Source organism: Bos indicus x Bos taurus, chromosome 21 (assembly GCF_003369695.1).
Source record: "Bos indicus x Bos taurus breed Angus x Brahman F1 hybrid chromosome 21, Bos_hybrid_MaternalHap_v2.0, whole genome shotgun sequence".
Classification (NCBI taxonomy): Eukaryota; Metazoa; Chordata; class Mammalia; order Artiodactyla; family Bovidae; genus Bos; species Bos indicus x Bos taurus.
In genome coordinates this window covers 60931641-60951733 of record NC_040096.1, presented here as the reverse complement: position 1 = coordinate 60951733, position 20093 = coordinate 60931641, and the positions used below count along the sequence as shown (strand labels likewise).

General features: G+C 47.7%; 1 protein-coding gene across 3 annotated transcripts in view; it reads right to left on the bottom strand.

The window, feature by feature from the left end:
- Positions 1-19585, bottom strand: part of BDKRB2 (bradykinin receptor B2) — a 42731-nt gene extending 23146 nt beyond the window's left edge. The window contains exons 1-2 of one of the 3 annotated variants that reach the window (XM_027521467.1): positions 19498-19585; positions 18694-18777 (exon numbers count right to left, since the gene is read on the bottom strand). The gene's annotated coding sequence lies outside the window, so the exon portion shown is untranslated. The remainder of the gene's footprint in view (positions 1-18693; positions 18778-19497) is intronic. The other 2 variants (XM_027521466.1, XM_027521468.1) reach the window with 2 other exon arrangements.
- Positions 19586-20093: the final 508 nt, after the last annotated feature.

Below are 20093 nucleotides of genomic sequence, written 5' to 3'. Positions count from 1 at the left end.
CATGTTCATGGATCAGAAGAATCAATATAGTGAAAATGAGTATATTACCCAAAGCAATTTATAGATTCAATGCAATCCCTATCAAGCTACCAACGGTATTCTTCACAGAGCTAGAACAAATAATTTCACAATTTGTATGGAAATACAAAAAAACCTCAAATAGCCAAAGCTATCTTGAGAAAGAAGAATGGAACTGGAGGAATCAACCTACCTGACTTCAGGCTCTACTACAAAGCCACAGTTATCAAGACAGTATGGTGCTGGCACAAAGACAGAAATATAGATCAATGGAACAAAATAGAAAGCCCAGAGACAAATCCACGCACATATGGACACCTTATCTTTGACAAAGGAGGCAAGAATATACAATGGATTAAAGACAATCTCTTTAACAAGTGGTGCTGGGAAATCTGGTCAACCACTTGTAAAAGAATGAAACTAGAGCACTTTCTAACACCATACACAAAAATAAACTCAAAATGGATTAAAGATCTCAATGTAAGACCAGAAACTATAAAACTCCTAAAGGACAACATAGGCAAAACACTCTCCGACATACATCACAGCAGGATCCTCTATGACCCACCTCCCAGAATATTGGAAATAAAAGCAAAAATAAACAAATGGGGCCTAATTAAACTTAAAAGCTTCTGCACATCAAAGGAAACTATTAACAAGGTGAAAAGGAAGCCTTTAGAATGGGAGAAAATAATAGCAAATGAAGCAACTGACAAACAACTAATCTCAAAAATATACAAGCAACTCCTACAGCTCAACTCCAGAAAAATAAATGACCCAATCAAAAAATGGGCCAAAGAACTAAATAGACATTTCTCCAAAGAAGACATACAGATGGCTAACAAACACATGAAAAGATGCTCACCATCACTCATTATCAGAGAAATGCAAATCAAAACCACTATGAGGTACCATTTCACACCAGTCAGAATGGCTGCGATCCAAAAGTCTACAAGCAATAAATGCTGGAGAGGGTGTGGAGAAAAGGGAACCCTCTTACACTGTTGGTGGGAATGCAAACTAGTACAGCCACTATGGAGAACAGTGTGGAGATTCCTTAAAAAATTGGAAATAGAACTGCCTTATGATCCAGCAATCCCACTGCTGGGCATACACACTGAGGAAACCAGAAGGGAAAGAGACACATGTACCCCAGTGTTCATCGCAGCACTGTTTATAACAGCCAGGACATGGAAGTAACCTAGATGTCCATCAGCAGATGAATGGATAAGAAAGCTGTGGTACATATATACAATGGAGTATTACTCAGCCATTAAAAAGAATACATTTGAATCAGTTCTAATGAGGTGGATGAAACTGAAGCCTATTATACAGAGTGAAGTAAGCCAGAAAGAAAAACACCAATACAGTATACTAACGCATATATATGGAATTTAGAAAGATGGTAACAATAACCCTGTATACGAGACAGCAAAAGAGACACTGATGTATAGATCAGTCTTATGGACTCTGTGGGAGAGGGAGAGGGTGGGAAGATTTGGGAGAATGGCATTGAAACATGTATAATATCATGTATGAAACGAGTTGCCAGTCCAGGTTCGATGCACGATACTGGATGCTTGGGGCTGGTGCACTGGGACGACCCAGAGGGATGGTATGGGGAGGGAGGAGGGAGGAGGGTTCAGGATGGGGAACACATGTATACCTGTGGCGGATTCATTTCGATATTTGGCAAAACTAATGCAATTTTGTAAAGTTTAAAAATAAAATTAAATTAAAAAAAATAAAATTTTCCAAGATAAAAAGTAAATAAAATACACACATATGTTTGAATAATGCTTTCAAAGTGTCTTTTTTGTGAAGTCAAACTGAAATCCTACACACTCAGCAAAATAAAGTTTGGGTTTTTTTTTTTTTCTGTATTTTAGAAATACAGAAATTCAAAATCAGAGCTATTAAGAGCAACTCTGTATCAGGTCATGCCTTCCAGAAGAGATGCCAAGATGGAATTAGACATGAAAGAGAGATAACAGGGGAAGAGGCAGGAAAAGGCAGGAGAAAAGACTTCGGATCCTGATGCTGATCTGACTCCTGTGGAAGGAGAAAGAGGATTAAGAAGGGTAGTTTTGAAAGAGCCTATTCCTGCTGCTAGGATGGTGGGGAGTCATGAGGCTAAGTCTCCTGTTGGAGGAGTTCCTGTCTCACCATAATGGGCCTGCCATAGTAAATTACCATTACCACGTTCAGTTACCATCTGAGAGCTACCTGGGAAAAGTATGGACTTGGCATGAGGATGGTGGGGAATCCACCACCATCAGTAGGTGGGACCTGCAGTCAATTGTGCTTTCCCCAGACAGAAATCTTAGCTGTGGATTTTCATGGGCACCATACATGGTTTGGGCAATAAAGCTCATAAAAACTGAAAATATTTCCTTTCTATTAGGAGATCTGTTTATTTCTAAGAAAAACTTATTAATAAATTGTATTTTTATAGCAAAAAAAAACACAATGGAAAATAATATGAAAAAGAATGTATACATATGTATAACTAAATCACTTTGCTGTACAGCAGAAAGCAGCACAACATTGTAAATCAATTATACTTCAAACAAAAAAGCCTTTCCCAGCCATGTGACTGCTACCCTCTGCCCGATTCCACAGCAGGAGGCTGATCCCCTTGGAATCCAGGGAGTCAACCTTCAGAATTCCAGAGCTCCGGGTTCTGTTCGTGTTATACCTTCTTTAGAAAAGAACGAAAGGGTGATCTGCAAAGGAATGGGCCTGGCATCCCCCAGGAATGGAGAAGCAGAGAGGACGGGAAATGTTAGGCCCCTGTCCCTTGCTTAGGTACTCACATCATGCCTGGCATGGGAGCCGGGCAGACCTGGGACGTGTCTTGGTTTTTGTCTGGCTGGATGACCTGGGGCAGGCAATATAGCCTTTTGGTAAAATGGGCCTGTCGTCGTAAACAACAATGCTCAGTCTTGTCTGATTCTTTTGCAACCCCATGGACTAGCCCACCCCCACCAGGCTCCTCTGTCCATGGGATTTCCCAGGTGAGAATACTGGAGTGGGTTTCATGGGCAGGCAGATTCTTTACCACTGACTCGTAAGGGAAGCCCCAGTAGGTATAACTTCTCCTGAAAAGGGTTTGTGAAGACTGGCCACAATGTGAAAAGTGCCTACAACCTTAATTTTGTTGGCCCACATTTTCAAGTACCTTACAGAGAAACCCCTGTACGTAGGGCCCGGGGCTGGTGATCAGGAAGTATTGTAGAAGGATGAATAATGATGATGACAATGATGTTGGCAGCAATGCATGTACCATCTGCTGTATGCCAGCTCTGTTCTGAACACTTAACAAATATCAACCAGCTCAGTCTTTGCAACAGCTCTAGACAGACATTGCTAAACTGAGCCTCAGCAGAATTCAGCCTCAGGGCCTGGCCTGAGACGCAGTGCAGAAGTGCCTCCCTCAGTCCTGTAAGGAGGGTGGGGCTCACAGCCTTGTCCTCATCTGAATAAACAATGAAACAGGCTCGGATTCCAGAGAGGGGCTTGTGCAAGTTTAGGTAAATGGCCTTGGCCAAGTTTATCAGCTAGTAAGTGGACAGGGATGGGGTAGGATTTGAACTCAGGGATTTAGATGCAAAAGTACTTTGTAAACTTCCAAGTGCCCCGGATGTGTCAGGACCATGGAATTTTCAAGCTAGAAAAATTTTGTCATTTAGAGATTTTTTTGGGGATCCAACTCTACATTAACAGTGGCTTCCCAGATGGCTCAGTGGTAAAGAATCCGCTTGCAATGCAGGAGACACAAGAGACACAGGTTCGATCCCTGGGTGGGGAAGATCCCCTGGAGAAGGAAATGGCAACCCACACCAGTATTCTGGTCTGGAGAATCCCATGGACTACACAGTCCTACACAGACTGTGTAGTCCGTGGGATCGCAAGGAGTCAGACACGACTGAGCGGCTTTCACTTCACTACGTACACACATACACACACACACACACACACACACACACTGCAATTTTCTTTCTCTTTACACATGTCTTGATTGTCACATTGTCAGTCACTCAAGCACAGAACAGAGTTTTTGCTTCTCTGAATTTGAAGTTCTACTTGCATAACTGCTTTTGAATGTTTGCTGAATTGTATTACTATTAGCAGTAGCGAGCTTCCTGTCACTGGGAGAATTCAAGTAAAGTCTGGGCAGTGTTTTTGGTGTATTTGGACCAAGCTTCCTTAAATTCTATGAATTTAGCCCTAGGGACTACATGTGGTCGTCCCACCTAACCCCATGGCTTCCCTGCCCCTCAGCCTTTCCGGTTTGAGACATATGTATTATTCTTTTTTAGCTTTTTAGTTTGTATTGGAGTATAGCTGATTAACAACATGGTGATAGTTTCAGGAAAGGAACTCAGTCCTCTACGCATGTATCCGTTCTCCCCCACACTCCCCTCCCATCCAGGCTGCCCCATGACATCCAGCAGAGTTCCATGTGCTATACGGTAGATCCTTGTTGGGTGTCCATTTTAAATACAGCAGTGTGTACAGAGACACATATCTTAAATTGTATGATATGAAGGTACTGGAATTGCCCACTGTCAGAAGATTCACAGACTTGATCTCCCTTAATTCTCCAAGAACACTATAGGAGTGTTACTCTGGGTGTGACACCATCCAACTTCAGCGTGAAAACGAACTTCAGAGAGGTCGGTGTTGCTGTTTAGTCTCTAAGTCGTGTCCGACTTTTGTGATCCAGCCAGGCTCCTCTGTGCATGGAGTTTTCTAGGCAAGAATCCTGGAGTGGGTTGCCATTTCCTTCTCCAGGAGATCTTCCCAACCCAGCAATCGAACCCGAGTTTCTTGCATTGGCAGGTGGATTCTTTCCCACTGAGCCACCTGGGCAGAGAGGTTACTAATTCCCCAAAAGCCACCCAGCTGAGAAGCAAGGTTTGGCCTTAGACCACCCAACCTCTGCACTTTCTCTACCCTCACTAGGCAGCCTTCTCCTAGCGGGGGGCAGGGGAGAAGTAGCAGGGCGCTGAGGGGACTGGTATCTCCCTTCTCTAACCCTGCAGAGGAACTGAAGTTTGCAGCTCATGGCACTAGGGGGCTGTGTCCTGGTCCAGGGCCCCGACACTCCCACAGACACTGCTTGCGGTTGCAGGCCACCAGGGCTCATCATTCCTAGTGCTAAAGCAGCTGGGAATTTCCAACTCTGAATTGGGATGGAGGAGCATTTCTGACATGCATGAGTTCACCTAGTCCCAGTGTATGTCACAGTTCGGGAAGCAGAAGGAAGAGCCTGGGAGATGCTCCGCCTGGCCCATGGGAGGCCTGGGCCAGGGGGAGGCCACGCCCAAGCTGCTCACCCTCCAGCACACTCCACTCAAAGCCTGGCCAGGAGGGAGACGCAGGACCACAGTTCCGTGCCTCTTCTCACTGCTCGGTCCCTGGACCTCTAGGACCCTTGGTTTCCTTATTGCTGACATGGGATTGATGATTCGTAGGCACTCAATTGGGCTTTCCTGGTGGCTCAGTGGTCCTGCAACGTAGGAACCCCAGGTTCGATACCAGGGTCAGGAAGAGTCCCTAGAGGAGGGCATGGCAACCCACTCCAGTATTCTTGCCTGAAGAGTCCCATGGACAGAGGAGCCTAGCAGGCTATAGCTCATGGGGTCCCAAAGAGTTGGATACAACTGAAGTGATTTGGCACCCACACGGGCACTCAATTAGGGATTACTCTTATAAAAGTGAGACACCACGCTGTCCACCGTCTCCAGCTCCTGGCTGCCTGGCCCTGATTCCTCAGGAATCCTTGGAGTTAAGACAACAATAAAACAATCTGGTTTGCAGATGTTTAGAGGGCTCGTCACACACTGAAGGAGGGAGGCCGGCAGATGAGAGCTTCTGTGTCTTCTCTAGATACAGAGGGTTGACAGGCTCTCAAACCTGCCTCTGAAAATTGGATTTGGGGATATTTCAGTGAAGCAAATCAAGAACCTAAAAAAATACCCTTTACTTTTTGCTTGTTATTTCCGAAAACAATCAAAAGGACAGGAGAAGCCTCCCACCCTTGGATGAGGGAAATAAGAAACAAGCAAAAAATTTTCAGACTAGGAGACTGATTAAACAGGTGAATAGTGATGCTCCAAAGAGTTCACTAAGAGAGAGAGAACACTGTGGAGAGAATGTCAGGTGGGGAAAAACCTGGGCACTAAATCATATGTATAACACAGCAGGAAAAAATCTGGAAGGCAGAATACCAAATTATTACTACTAATAACCGGGTCTCCCAGGTGGCTCAGTGGTAAAGAATTCGCCTGCCAATGCAGAAGCCGCATGAGACTCGGGTTTGATCCCTAAGCAGAAAGGTCCCCTGGAGGAGAAAACGACAACCCACGCCAGTATTCCTGCTGGGATAATCCCGTGGACAGAGGAGCCTGGCGGGCTACAATCGTGGGGTTGCAAAGAGTCAGACACTACAGTATGCACACATGCCCTACTAATAATTAGTCATTATTGCAAATGAGCAATGGAATCCTGGGTTTCCTTTGTATTTCCTTCATTCTTTGTAGTAGCCTTCACATTTTCTGTGAAGAATGTTGATTAATCTTGGAAGAAAACTATTTAAATAAGCCAAGTTTTCTCTTCTATTTGTTTTTTCAGAATAGAGAATGAGTAATGGGTTAGCTTGGATAAGAGATAATTAGCCAGCTCAAGTTCAAAGAAAAGATTCTGCTTACACGAAAACTGGTAAATCAATGCGCAATCAGGTTTTCATTTAGAATGAAATGGTTCGTGTATTTATGAGCTGTGTCTTCAATGATTTCCCGTCTTACCCAACCACCAGTCCTGAGCATGAGACAGCCTGGGACTCAGGACCCTTTGCTGCAGTGCTGCAATGCTTGCATCAGAACAGACTACATCTCCACTAGCTACAAAATACAAAGAAAGTAAAAGGGACTAAAAATAGTTGCGTGCATGTGCAGTTGGTGCAAATTTCAGACAAGAAGATACAAAAAGAGCAAAAAACCCAACTGCCAGTTCTGAAAAGTCCAGGACAAAAACAGGGTGTCAGGAGCAATGCCCCCCCAAAGGAATGGGCAAAACACCTAAGCCATCCCTTGTTGGGGGCCAGAGTGAGGCACTCCGCCCATGGCAAAGGTCATGAGGAAGGAGGCTCGACATACGCAAAGGCGGGATTGAGCCTCAGGAGTCCCCCTGGAAATCCTCGAGCATCTACCCCCATAACCAGAGCCTGCCTACTTTACTATTTTGTGCTCTTACCTACACCTCTGACTTTACGGGGGGCTGTCCCCCACCACCTCTTTCGGAGAAGGAGTTAACTTAGAACTCCAGTTAATAAAAACTCCTGGGCGTGACAAGAGTGTTTTAACCTACAAACTCCTCTGAAGGTTCTCTAGCCTGCCTGACAGGCTTGTCCGGCCACATGTGATTGCTCACAGCCTCCCAACTGTGAAAGGCATGAGATGCTTTAAACCTTCTAAAAACAGGTTCCTTAGAAAAGTTAGAAAACCATTAGTATAAGTATAGTGGGCTGATTAGAAATTGTATTGGTGAAGGGTTTTTCATTTGTTGAGCCAATGTTTGTTGCTAAGTCTCCACATCCCCTGCCCTTACACACATTAATGAATATATAGAAGAAATAAGTATTAACCTTTGATATAAATCACGTTAGACCTTAGGCTAAGTAAATTCTTTCCTTAACTAAAACCCACTATACCCTCACCCTATAGGAATGTAACTTTATTTGCGTGGCGTCTGTTTTGAGAATAATCACCCCTGGAGAAATAAGTGTCCTGGTTGACTGACTGCTGTCACAAGGAGAGGGTCATAAATTGTCAGCAGGCCCCTGGCCAGAAGATGATGTAACACCCCTAAGACCTCTGTATACATTTGTATGAAGCACCTGACTTTGATAAAAGTCAGGACTGCTGACCCCACGTGACTTTTGCATAACATCTCAGTGTATAAAAGTAGACCACGGAAAATAAAGAATTGGGATCAGTTCCTCAAAAGACTGGTCTCCCCATGTCTCTCTCTCTCTCAAATTCTGGCTGAGTCTCCATCTGGAGCATGGAACCCGCCATGCTTACAAATTATGCCTGGGTTTCTAAGATCCGATCGGGGAAGCCTCAGTGTCTCCTCTCCTTTGGGAGAACGGAAGGATGCCTGCGGCCTACGTAAGTGGTGCAAACTTCTTGTCTTGAAGTTTTATTGGTCTCCTGCATAAACCAAGCTACTCAGCCTCTTTTCTCCACTGAATTTTCCTACTGAGCTATCCTCATTCTATTACTCTTTATATCTCTAATTAATATCTAATTGAAGCTATTGTATCCTGATCCTCGCCAACGCCGTCCCTGCTCTGAACTCCCTGGATCAGCCGGGGCTGGACCCCGGCAATCCCTGGACACACTCCCACCCTTATCCTGTATAAGGAACCAGCTCACCCCACCTCGGGGACCAAGCAAGGGAAATGTCTCTGTTCTAGCTCTCCCCTGCTGCATTAGGGACCCCTATAAAGCCTCGCCTGAATTTCTTGTCCAGCCTCTCAGTTCAGTTCAGTTTAGTCACTCAGTTGTGTCTGACTCTTTGCGACCCCATGAATCGCAGCACGCCAGGCCTCCCTGTCCATCACCAACTCCCGGAGTTCACTCAAACTCATGTCCATTGAGTCGGTGATGCCATCCAGCCATCTCATCCTCTGTCGCCCCCTTCTCCTCCTGCCCCCAATCCCTCCCAGCATCAGAGTCTTTTCCAATGAGTCAACTCTTTGCATGAGGTGGCCAAAGTATTGGAGTTTCAGCTTTAGCATCATTCCTTCCAAAGAACACCCAGGGCTAATCTCCTTCAGAATGGACTGGTTGGATCTCCTTGCAGTCCAAGGGACTCTCAAGAGTCTTCTCCAACACCACAGTTCAAAAGCATCAATTCTTCAGTGTTCAGCTTTCTTCACAGTCCAACTCTCACATCCTGGAAAAACCATAGCCTTACTAGATGGACCTTTGTTGGCAAAGTAATATCTCTGCTTTTCAATATGCTATCTAGGCTGGTCATAGCTTTCCTTCCAAGGAGTAAGCGCCTTTTAATTTCACTGCTGCAGTCACCATCTGCAGTGATTTTGGAGCCCCAAAAAACAAAGTCTGACACTGTTTCCACTGTTTCCCCATCTATTTCCCATAAAGTGGTGGGACCAGATGCCATGATCTTAGTTTTCTGAATGTTGAGCTTTAAGCCAAATTTTTCACTCTCCTGTTTCACTTTCATCAAGGGACTCTTTAGTTCCTCTTCACTTTCTGCCACAAGGGTGGTGTCATCTGCATATCTGAGGTTATTGATATTTCTCCTGGCAATCTTGATTCCAGCTTGTGCTTCTTCCAACCCAGCGTTTCTCATGATGTACCCTGCATATAAGCTAAATAAGCAGAGTGAAAATATACAGTCTTGATGTACTCCTTTTCCTACTTGGAACCAGGTGTTGTTCTATGTCCAGTTCTAACTGTTGCTTCCTGACCTGCATATAGATTTCTCAAGAGGCAGGTCAGGTGATCTGGTATTCTCATCTCTTTCAGAATTTTCCACAGTTTATTGTGATTCACACAGGCAAAGGCTTTGGCATAATCAATAAAGCAGAAATAGATGTTTTTCTGGAACTCTTGTTTTTCCATGATCCAGCGGATGTTGGCAATTTGATCTCTGGTTCCTTTGCCTTTTCTTAAAACCAGCTTGAACCACTCACCTAGAGCCAGACATCCTGGAATGTGAAGTCAAGTGGGCCTTAGAAAGCATCACTATGAACAAAGCTAGTGGAGATGATGGAATTCCAGTTGAGCTATTTCAAATCCTGAAAGATGATGCTGTGAAAGTGCTGCACTCAATATGCCAGTAATTTTGGAAAACTCAGCAGTGGCCACAGGAATGGAAAATGTCAGTTTTCATTCCAATCCCAAATAAAGGCATTGCCAAAGAATGCTCAAACTACTGCACAATTGCACTCATCTCACATGCTAGGAAAGTAATGCTCAAAATTCCCCAAGCCAGACTTCAGCAATATGTGACTGTGTCCAGCCTCTAGTCAATTCCTATTGATTGGGGAGTGCCAGGAACCCTGGTCGGTATTAAGCAGGTAGAATCATGGGCTTCTAAGAACCCAGGAAAGAGCACCTGGATGGGGAGTGACTGAGGGAAACTCTGGGGGAGGTGAGATTTTCTTGCTCCACCAAAAGCCACTTACTGTCACAGGACTCATGCTTATTCTTTGCATTTGGGGTCCAAGGAACCAAAAACATCCTTCCCCAGCCTCTGTTCCTCCTTCTGATTCATGTCTCTGTCACCCAGGTTTCATCTTTGGGTGGCTTTCTCACGACGGCAGCAAGGATGGCATGTTCCCTGAGCCCTTTCTCATTCAGCATGGCTCTCTGCTGCCTTCCCTGGAGGAAGACCATTCACTCTCACAGCCTGTTTCTCTCCTGAGTCTGGAGATGCTCCTCTGTTGGGTTGGATGTGTTTGCTGCTGTGGGAAACCCTTCCTTTGCATGCTGCCTGCCACTTTCCCTCTCTCCCCACCTCTGGATTATCTGGTCACCCGTCCTTACCACGTGCCCCCACCCCCCCCCCAACACCCGCCCAGAGCATCCGCAGGCCAGCTCCGGCCTTCATGCAGCAAACAAAAGAGGCTGGGAGGTAGCATCCATTTGGGGGCATCCAGATCTCAGCTCTGACAATTACCAAGAAGTGTGACTGAGCCAGCAGCCCCCTCTCTGGGCCTGGGTCCCCCCATTTTTACGACTGGAGTCATTATGCCTGCAAGTGGTGGTGAGGATCCAGTGGGATCAGTCCTGGATCTCATTAACGTTCGGCTCCCTTCCCCACCTTGGAGTAACCGCTGCCCCTGAGGCCCCCCAGACCCAGGAGTGTTTCATGTGGTGACTCTCCTAGGGGCCCACGTCCACCCTCTCAGTCCCAGCCACCACAATCCACACACTCTCAAAAGAAATTCCCCAGGCCACTTGCAAGGAAAGTCCCCACAACTGTAATTTATTTTTGTGGTAAACACACATGTCCACAGCTAGGGACATGTAAGTGGTCCAATTAGGGCACTCAGCACCCAGCTGGGGTTTGGAGATGACACCCTAGAGTGGGAAGCTCCCAGGCCAGGGCCCAGGTTTCCCCCAGAGTGTCCAGCCCCTGCCCCTCTTTCCCCGTCTTCTCTCCCTGCCTCTCCCCCATCCCCAACCAGTGGCAGGGCTGGTCTCGTGGCTGGCCGGAATGCACCTCCTGATTCCCGCCCTGACATCTTGGCCCGCCCGGGGAAGCACGGTGTCCTGGAGGGGGAACCAGACCAGGCCCCGAGCACAAGGCAGGTGCACTCAGGCCAGCAAGCTCCTGAGCATCTCTGTCCCCTCAGAGAATGTTTCCTCCACTCCTGCACGGGGGCAGCTCTGTCAGGGGTATGGCGGCCATGGTGCCTGTGTTGGGGGGCGCTCCCCTGATCTAGGCTCCAGCCTCATCCAGCCCACCACCTGTCCTTCCCCATTTAGACGTGGCCTTCACTTTACAGATCCGGAGCCTCCTGGGAGAAAACTTGACCTCTGTCCACAGTGACAGTGTACAGCCTGCAGCAACTAGGAGGGCGCTTCAGGCCCCCTTGCATGCTGCAGTCTGCCGCTCTGCTAGGCTGGAGATAGACAGATGGCTGAGGCGAGGCCTTGCCTTTGAGGGGCTCATGGACTGCATGAGAGACAGACACACAGACGGCTCCAACACAGCATGACTGGTGCTGTCACTAAGGGGCCAAAGGCCATTGCTGGGGCACCGAGGAGAGACCTAGCCCTCTGGGAAGGGTGTAGAAGACTTCCTGGAAGGAAGGACCCCTTCGTCTTAAAGGCTGACTAGGAATAAGGCAGGTGAAGAAGCTCAAAGAAGATGTGGAAAAGCATTGTAGGCATGGAAACAGCATGAACGAAAGCTCAGAGGACTGGAGAGTTGATGTGCATAGGATCCTCGATAGCTCAGATTTTCTTCGGTTTCACACCAGCTTTGTCCCCTCTCGGCTGGGAAGGGTCAAGCCCTCCAATACAGTTTCAGCTCCACAGTTGGGTGTTCCTGCTTTAAGCCTGGGAAATGCCCCATCTCTAAGTCTCTTGGCAGCTTTATCACAGGCCCTTTGCGTAGCTCAACCCTTGGAGGCTGGTGTAGGGAGAGGCCTGCCTTTGCTTTCCCTTACATGGGGTTTTCTTTTCAGTGAGCCTGTGGGGAGTGGATGTGGTGGAGGGAGCACAGGCCCTCGTAAATCTGCTCTGAGAGTTCTTTCACCACATTATAAATAGCTCAGTTCTACCCTGGTGGCCTTCACTAGGCCTGTACTTCCCAAGGTGCAAAGCAGAGCCTTAAATTCAAATGCCCACCCATTAAGGTGGGGTACTGGAGATACCAGATGCTTGTGCTGGGTGAGCAGTGGGCACCTGGAGGGTCAAGGTCTTACCTAAAGAGCTGCGTGTAGCCATGTGAGAGGATCCAAGTTCAGCCTTGCCAGAGACACCTGCATTTCTAGAGAAGCTGGCAATCTAAGCTTTTTTATGTGACATATCCTAGTTTTGGACTTCCCCTGTGGCTCAGTTGGTAAAGAATTTGCCTGCAATGTAGGAGACCTGGGTTTTATCCCTGGGTTGGGAAGATCCCCTGGAGAAGGGAAAGGCTACGCATTCCAGTATTCTGGCTTGGAGAATTCCACAGACTGTAGAGTCCATGGAGTCGCAAAGAGTTGGACACAACTGAGCGAATTTCACATTCATATATCCCAATTTTAAAATATTGACCCTTTTAAAAAGGACCAGTGGCTAAATACTTAGCACATCTGTGAGGCTGTTGGTCTGTGGGATCTGATGAGACTTACACATAAAATGTTGAAGCAGGCCCTGGGCCATGGCACTGGGCAAGGCCTTTAGCTCTGCTCTCCCGCCTTCTGGGACGTGGAACACCCACCCTCCCACCCGAAACTCCCTCCCCTCCCCACCAGAGAGCAGGAGGCCAGGATGGAAAGAAAGCCCTCATGGGGCTGATAGAAACCTCTAGCCAAGCAGAACCTCCTTCCCATGGCCCGAGACGGCCAGGGTGCTGAGCCCCAGATCTGCTGCAGGCCACTCTTGACCATCAATGAAGTGACCGCTCATCACTCCCTCAACTTAGAATTCTCCACATAGCACAAATCACTTCCTGTATTTCCTTCTCCTCACTTATTTTCAAAGAGCCAGGTTTTGGTTTTCCCTTAGATGAGATACTGATATTAACGTTTTCCCCTTTCTAATTGATCATCTTGTTTTGTCATCGTTAGTTTTTCTCCTACTTCTTTTTCTTTCTTCTACTTTTTTGGGGCCTATCTAACTTCATTACTTTGCCAACAAAGGTCCGTCTAGTCAAGGCTATGGTTTTTTCAGTGGTCATGTATGGATGTGAGAGTTGGACTGTGAAGAAAGCTGAACACTGAAGAATTGATGCTTTTGAACTGTGGTGTTGGAGAAGACTCTTGAGAGTCCCTTGGACTGCAAGGAGATCCAACCAGTCCATCCTAAAGGAGATCAGTCCTGGGTGTTCATTGGAAGAAATGATGCTAAAGCTGAAACTCCAGTACTTTGGCCACCTCATGCAAAGAGTTGACTCATTGGAAAAGACTCTGATGCTGGGAGGGATTGGGGGCAGGAGGAGAAGGGGACGACAGAGGATGAGATGGCTGGATGGCATCACCAATTCAATGGACGTGAGTTTGAGTGAACTCCGGGAGTTGGTGATGGACAGGGAGGCCTGGCGTGCTGCGATTCATGGGGTCGCAAAGAGTCAGACATGACTGAGTGACTGAACTGAACTGAACTACTTGAACTGAACATTTTATTCATTGACTTGTGATCTTTTTACTGTTTATGTATAAAAATAGTATGATAATCTTTATAATAATTATTATTTTAACACGAATTTTCCTGAGTATGGCTTTGGCTGCATCCCATGAATTTGATTTGGAGAAGGCAATGGCACCCCACTCCAGTACTCTTGCCTGGAAAATCCCATGGATGGAGGAGCCTGGTAGGCTGCAGTCCACGAGGCCGCTAAAGAGTCGGACACGACTGAGCGACTTCACTTTTACTTTTCACTTTCATGCATTGGAGAAGGAAATGTCAACCCACCCCAGTATTCTTGCCTGGAGAATCCCGGGGACGGGGGAGCCTGGTAGGAGGCCGTCTATGGGGTTGCACAGAGTCGGACACGACTGCAGTGACTTAGCAGCAGCAGCAGCAGCAGCATAAACTTGGTTAACCATGTTCTTATAACTGGTGATTTCTCAAAGATCTATGACTTCACTTTTGATGCTCTCTGATAGAAGAGTTCTGAGAAAGAGTGTTTTGTAAAATTTACAGTGATTCGTTGTGCTTCATTTCTGTATTTGATATTAATTTCCACAATATTGTCAAGTAATGCAGCCTGTAAGAGAGCTATATTAAACTTTTCTTTAGGGCCTAGAACATAGTCAATTTCTATCAATACTCCTTAGAATGTGTTAACTCTGTCAAGTACAAAGTAACATAATTATCATTAACTTATCATAATTTATAATAATATATTACAAATATAATATAAAATTATATATATAACACTCGTCAGTTCTTCTAATGATTATCTTTAAATTTTTAACAAATATATTAAATCCTGTGTTCATCTGTTAGCATTAATAGTAGAAGGGTAACTCTTCTTCCAGCTAAGATAAAATATTTAGTGTAAATCAACCACGGTGGTGGTTGTGGTTTAGCCACTCAGTTGTATCCAACTCTTTGCAACCTCATAAACTGTAGCATGTCAGGCTCCTCTGTCCATGGGATTTCCCAGGTAAGAATACTGGAGTGGGTTGCCATTTCCTTCTCCAAAATCAACAACACTTCAATTTTAAAAATCTTTAGCACACTTTTCTTTCTCCCTTCTTTTTCTTTTCCCATTTTCAGATATAGTTGAAATCATAAGAAATTTTTTGTTCCCGATTATTTCCTAATTTTTATATATATTTTAATCATGTAGCTGCCGAAACAGTTACAAAGCTTCACAATCATATTACCACCAGTTTGTTAGCCATACCTGAGAAGTGAACTCATTTAACTGATCAACTACTTTTCCCCTGTAACACATCTTTCCTTTTCTTGGATTATTTGATGGGATTAATTTCATCAAATTTGGCTGGAAGGCACTATCTCAGAAGCTCTGAAAAGACCCCAGAAAGCCTCCCTCTGCAGTCAGGGTGTCTCCCCTGCTGTGCAGGTACTCCCAGTGGGTGCCGTGCTCTGGGCCGTGTCAGGCTTTGCCCAGGAGGGGCTTCCAGCTGGGTGGGGGAGGCAGGACACAGCATGGTGTTTCCTGAGCCCCGAATCCCAGTGCAGGGGAGCTGGGCTGGGAGCTGTCTGGGGCCCCGGGTTCTCAGGGACAGTGTGTCTGTTGGTTCCTGAGATGAGATGGGAGGGACAGCGATGGAACCCCAGTTAGAGGGTTGGGGACCCCGAATCTCAGCCATGGGGATTAAGAGGACGGGTCTGGGGTTGGTGGCTTTGGGGCCTGGGGCAGGGGCAGGGACAGGGCCCAAGTTCCCCTTGAGTTTGCTTCCCCAGAAAGCCCTTTGCTAAGGCAGTGTGGTCCACAGCTGGTCTTTCCCGGTCAGGCCACACCCACCCTGGAGTGTGGTCGCCTGGGGACCCGAAGGACAGAAGAGGAGATGCGATGTTACAGGTACACATCAGCACAGCAACAGTCACTGAGGCTCCGGGGCTGCCCGATGCCCGGCACGCCACAGTTTATAACGCCCCGTGGGGTGTCCTGAGGCTCCGGGGCTGCCCGATGCCCGGCACGCCACAGTTTATAACGCCCCATGGGTGACCAGCACAGGTGCTGCTGGTCTCGTGAGGCTCAGAGAAGCAAAGTGGCCTCACTGAGGTGGCTCAGCCAGCTAGCAAGTTTGGATCAGGGTCTGGAAGCCAAATCTCTGTGACCACCCCCCTCCCACCCCGGTGTTCAATTGGCCACAGAGATCAGAGGGGGCCCAGTGGTGCTGGGGTGTGTGGAGTAGAAACCCGAATTTTAAGCTCTCAAGGGAAGACTGACAGGGATCCAGCTGTCGCCACCCACAGATGCACTGCCTAGGAATATGGAGTTTAGGTGTGCATTGCGGGGTGCCTGTTTCCTGGGAAACCTCAAGCTGCAATGACTCCACTGCAGGGCAGACAACACCCTGGTGGTCCTAAAGGCTGTCCCTCTGCTAGGTGGGCACCTGCAGTGAGCCTGTCCCCCAACCCCACTTGCACTGCATCAACACCCTCTGAGCTAACCCCCCTTGGTCTTCAGAAGCAAGAGTGACTATCCCCATTGTACAGATGAGAAAACTGAGGCTCAGAGAACTTCTCCAGCAGGAAGCAGTCAGAATTTGAACCCAGAGACCATGCTTGTTCCACCCTGCTTTGTGCAGTGATGATTTTTTTTTTTTTTCTAGAAGGGGTTTATGTTTTTCTAGCCTCCAGAACCCTAGAGATCCCAGAGTCAAAGGAACACCTTACTCCTTGGGTTTGTTCTGAAAAGTGTGTTTTGATTAAGGAGCTGTAGATGTTTCGCTCAGGGAGGACCCATAGGATGAGACTTATACAGTCCAACTCCAAAAGATAGAAAGTGGGCCAGTGGTCAGTGGAAGAGGGATTTAGCTTCAGTCTAAGTAAGGAAGGACTTTTTAACACTGTAATCCTCCCAAGATGAAGCAGGCAGACTTAAAAAGTAGTGAGTTTCCTGTTCCCGGAAGCATGTGCACTAAGACGGTTACTCGGAGTTCAGGGGACTCCTGGGCTGGGCGGGCATCAGAAGTGATGTCCTGAGTCCTAGTATCAAGTCTTAGGAAGTTCTGTTCATCAGACTCATGGCCCGGGAAACCCTAAGTGCCTTCTGAATCTTCAAAACACTGTATGTGTTTTAAAAAATTTAAATAGACTTTATTTTTAGAGCAGTTTTAAGTTCACAGAAAAACTGAGCAGAAAGTACAGAGTTTCCAAATATTGTACCTCCCGCTCCACATGTGCACAAATCAACATCCTGCACCCGGAGTGCTGTGTCCTCACAATCCTTGAACCTACACTGATACGTGGTGTCACCCAGTCTATGGGTTACATTAGGGTTCTTTCTTGCTGTTGTACATTCTATAGATTTGGACAAATGTATCATGACATGTATCCACCATCATAGTGTGCTGTGTGGCATAGAGGGCATCAATGCCTCAGCCAGGTACGGAACCCATGCGTCCTGCAACGGAGGCGTGGAGTTTTAACCGCTGAATCGCCAGGGAAGACCCAAACCACCGTAATTTCATGCAGAGTAGTCTCGCTGCCGTAAAAATCCTCTGTGCTCTGTGTGTTCATCCCTCCCTGTCCCCAGTTCTGGCAAACACTCATCTTTTCACTGTCTTCATAGTTTTCCCTTTTCCAGGATGTTATGTAATAGGAGCTTTTTCAGATTGGCTTCTTTAACTTAGTAACATGCTGTATACTTGTAGTGCTTGCTAAGTGATCAGTATTCACTTATTCATTTATCCATCCATCCGTTCATTCATGCAGCTGCTATTTAGTCATTCAGCAAATACTGACTGGCGTCTGCTTTATGCTAGGCATGGTTTAAAAGCAGGTGAGGCGGCTGTGCATGGGACAGACACGCTCCCTGCTTTTATTTTGAAAACCAGAATTCCCTGCTGGGTCTGCAGCCCCCCTCCCGTGCCCCGGGTGCACCCTCTCTGACCCTGAAGTGGCACAGGTCAAAAGGACAGCCCTTAGTCTTACTCTTGGACGCCCTCTGAACTTTTTATCCAGGCAGAATCACTGTGTTAGCAGAGGCCACGTGGCACAGCTGTTTCCCCTGCTTGATGCCATGGGACAGCATCTCCCCATTTCTGCCTAATCCCAGGTCCTTATATCTCACCATCAGTCAATCATTGGAACCTCCTCCTTCTTATAAGTGATAGACTTGAGTCACCAAGAGGTTGAGGACTTCCCAGACCCTAAGTGAAGGACTTTGCTGGGTTACATCCTGACTCAGAGGCTCAGTTTCCTCATCTGTTCTGTGAGGATCCCAGAGCCCATGATTGCAGGGGTTTTGTGAGTTCGGGGCAGAGCAGGGATGAGACCCTGTGGTCCTGCCTCCGTGCCTCCTGCCGTGGGGCCAGCACGGAGCCTGCGTTTGCAATGTTTTCAAAACCACTTCTGGCTCCAACCCCTGTTTGGCTCCTGTTCTGAGCAGGAGAAAAACAATAAACGCGCCCTTCAAGCTTTTGGGTCTCCTGTTGTGGAATATCCCCACTACTCCCAGTACTGCCGGGGTTCAGAAGGACACAGAACACAGAAGGACTCCAGCAACCTGTGGGGTTGCTCCCTCTACCCGCAGCCAGCCAAGCCCTTCTCTTGCTGAGAGGAGGAATATGGGGCGGGGTTGGTCCCCCCAACGGCTCATACCTGGGCTGGAGCTCCCACTTCCTGAGGTTGGCAGGAGACGCAGGGAGCCTAACTCAGGAAGGCACATTCTAATCTGCCCCGGGCAGAGCAACGCCCACCTCCCACCCTGACCCAGGCTGGTAAAACTACCTGCCCTTGGCAGTTCAGATAACGGCTATGGTTTATTGAGCACCTACTGCATACGTGACACTTCACTTCATCAGCCTATTTCTCTCTTGGCCACCACCCTGCCAGGTCAGCTTTCTGGCCCAGGAAACTAGAAAAAAAAAAAGGATGCAAACATGTTACCCACGGGATGAGAGCAGAACTTGGTGCCAACTAGGTCTGGATGCAGAGCTGATGCTCTGAACCAAGGTACTGTTTTAGCCCTCCATCCTAGCCACCCAGGACCAGACAGGAGGGATGAGAAGCTTATCTGAATCATCATCACAGCCACCTCAAATGCAAATCAGCTGAAGTTTACAACCCCTTCCATCTGTGCTCTGAATAACTCCAGACACCCTGGGAAATAGGTGAGCAGGGTACGTTACAGACGAGAAACTGAGGCTCAGAGAGGTTAAGTAACTTGTCCAGGGTCACACAGGGCCAACGAGCGGCAGGGCCATGAGTGCAAAGCCAGATTCTGGGGTCTAAATGCCACACCTTTCCCACTGCACCTCGCTCGCTTCTCCCTGCTCTAGTGCCAGAATCCACCCGGAGCCTATAAAATCAGATCGCTAACTTGCTCACATGAACACACGCCTGCCTGCCTGTCTCCTCAGTTCCGAAAGAAGACACACCGAGAACAAAACGAGAAAATTTCTCTTGCTGGGAACCTTTCTTGTTACTTGTAGGGAAGGAAAGGAACTTTCCCAAGCTCCCCAGCAGCTGAACAAAATTTCTCTCCCAGCCTGGGGATCAGCCCCCGGGTGTGTCACCCATCTGCCCACCTCCCTCTGTGCTGGGTCTGCCCGTCCAGCCCCCACCCAGCACCCACCTTGTCTGGAGCATAATCGAGGGCACCTCCATGGCTCCCTGGTCCAGCGAGGCTGCCCCAGGTCCCCAGTCCTCCCAGGAGCCTCCGGAGCAGAGCTGAAGTGGCAGCGGGAACAGCTCATCTTTCAAGGGCTGGGTCGTGATGTCATCACCCTTCCAGGCACTTCCTCCCTCCACCTCCAGCCTAGCCCAGCACTCCAGCTTCTGCCCAGCGCCTTGCCTAGCCAGGCTGGCTACAGTTTCTAGAACCCAGACCTGTAGAGGCCAGGCAGGGTGGCTGCAGCTGCCCAGGGCTCCTCCTGGCTTCTGAGCCGGGGGAGCTGGGCGAGCCGCGTGGAAGACCTCCAAGTTAGTCCGCGGAGTGTTCTATTGTGTAGACAGGCTGCCCTTGAGAGGCTCCGGTTGGCAAACGTTCTGGGCTGCGAGTCAGCCCGGGGTTTTCAGCCCCACTTCCCCAGCGAAAAGCCCCGGGCAAGTGACTTAACCTCTCTGAACTCTGAAATGGAGCTGATGGTGACACCACTTAGAGGGGGTGTGGTGAGGATTAGGAACAGTCCTGACATGTATATGACTTTTACTGTGGTAGGCGCTTTGTAA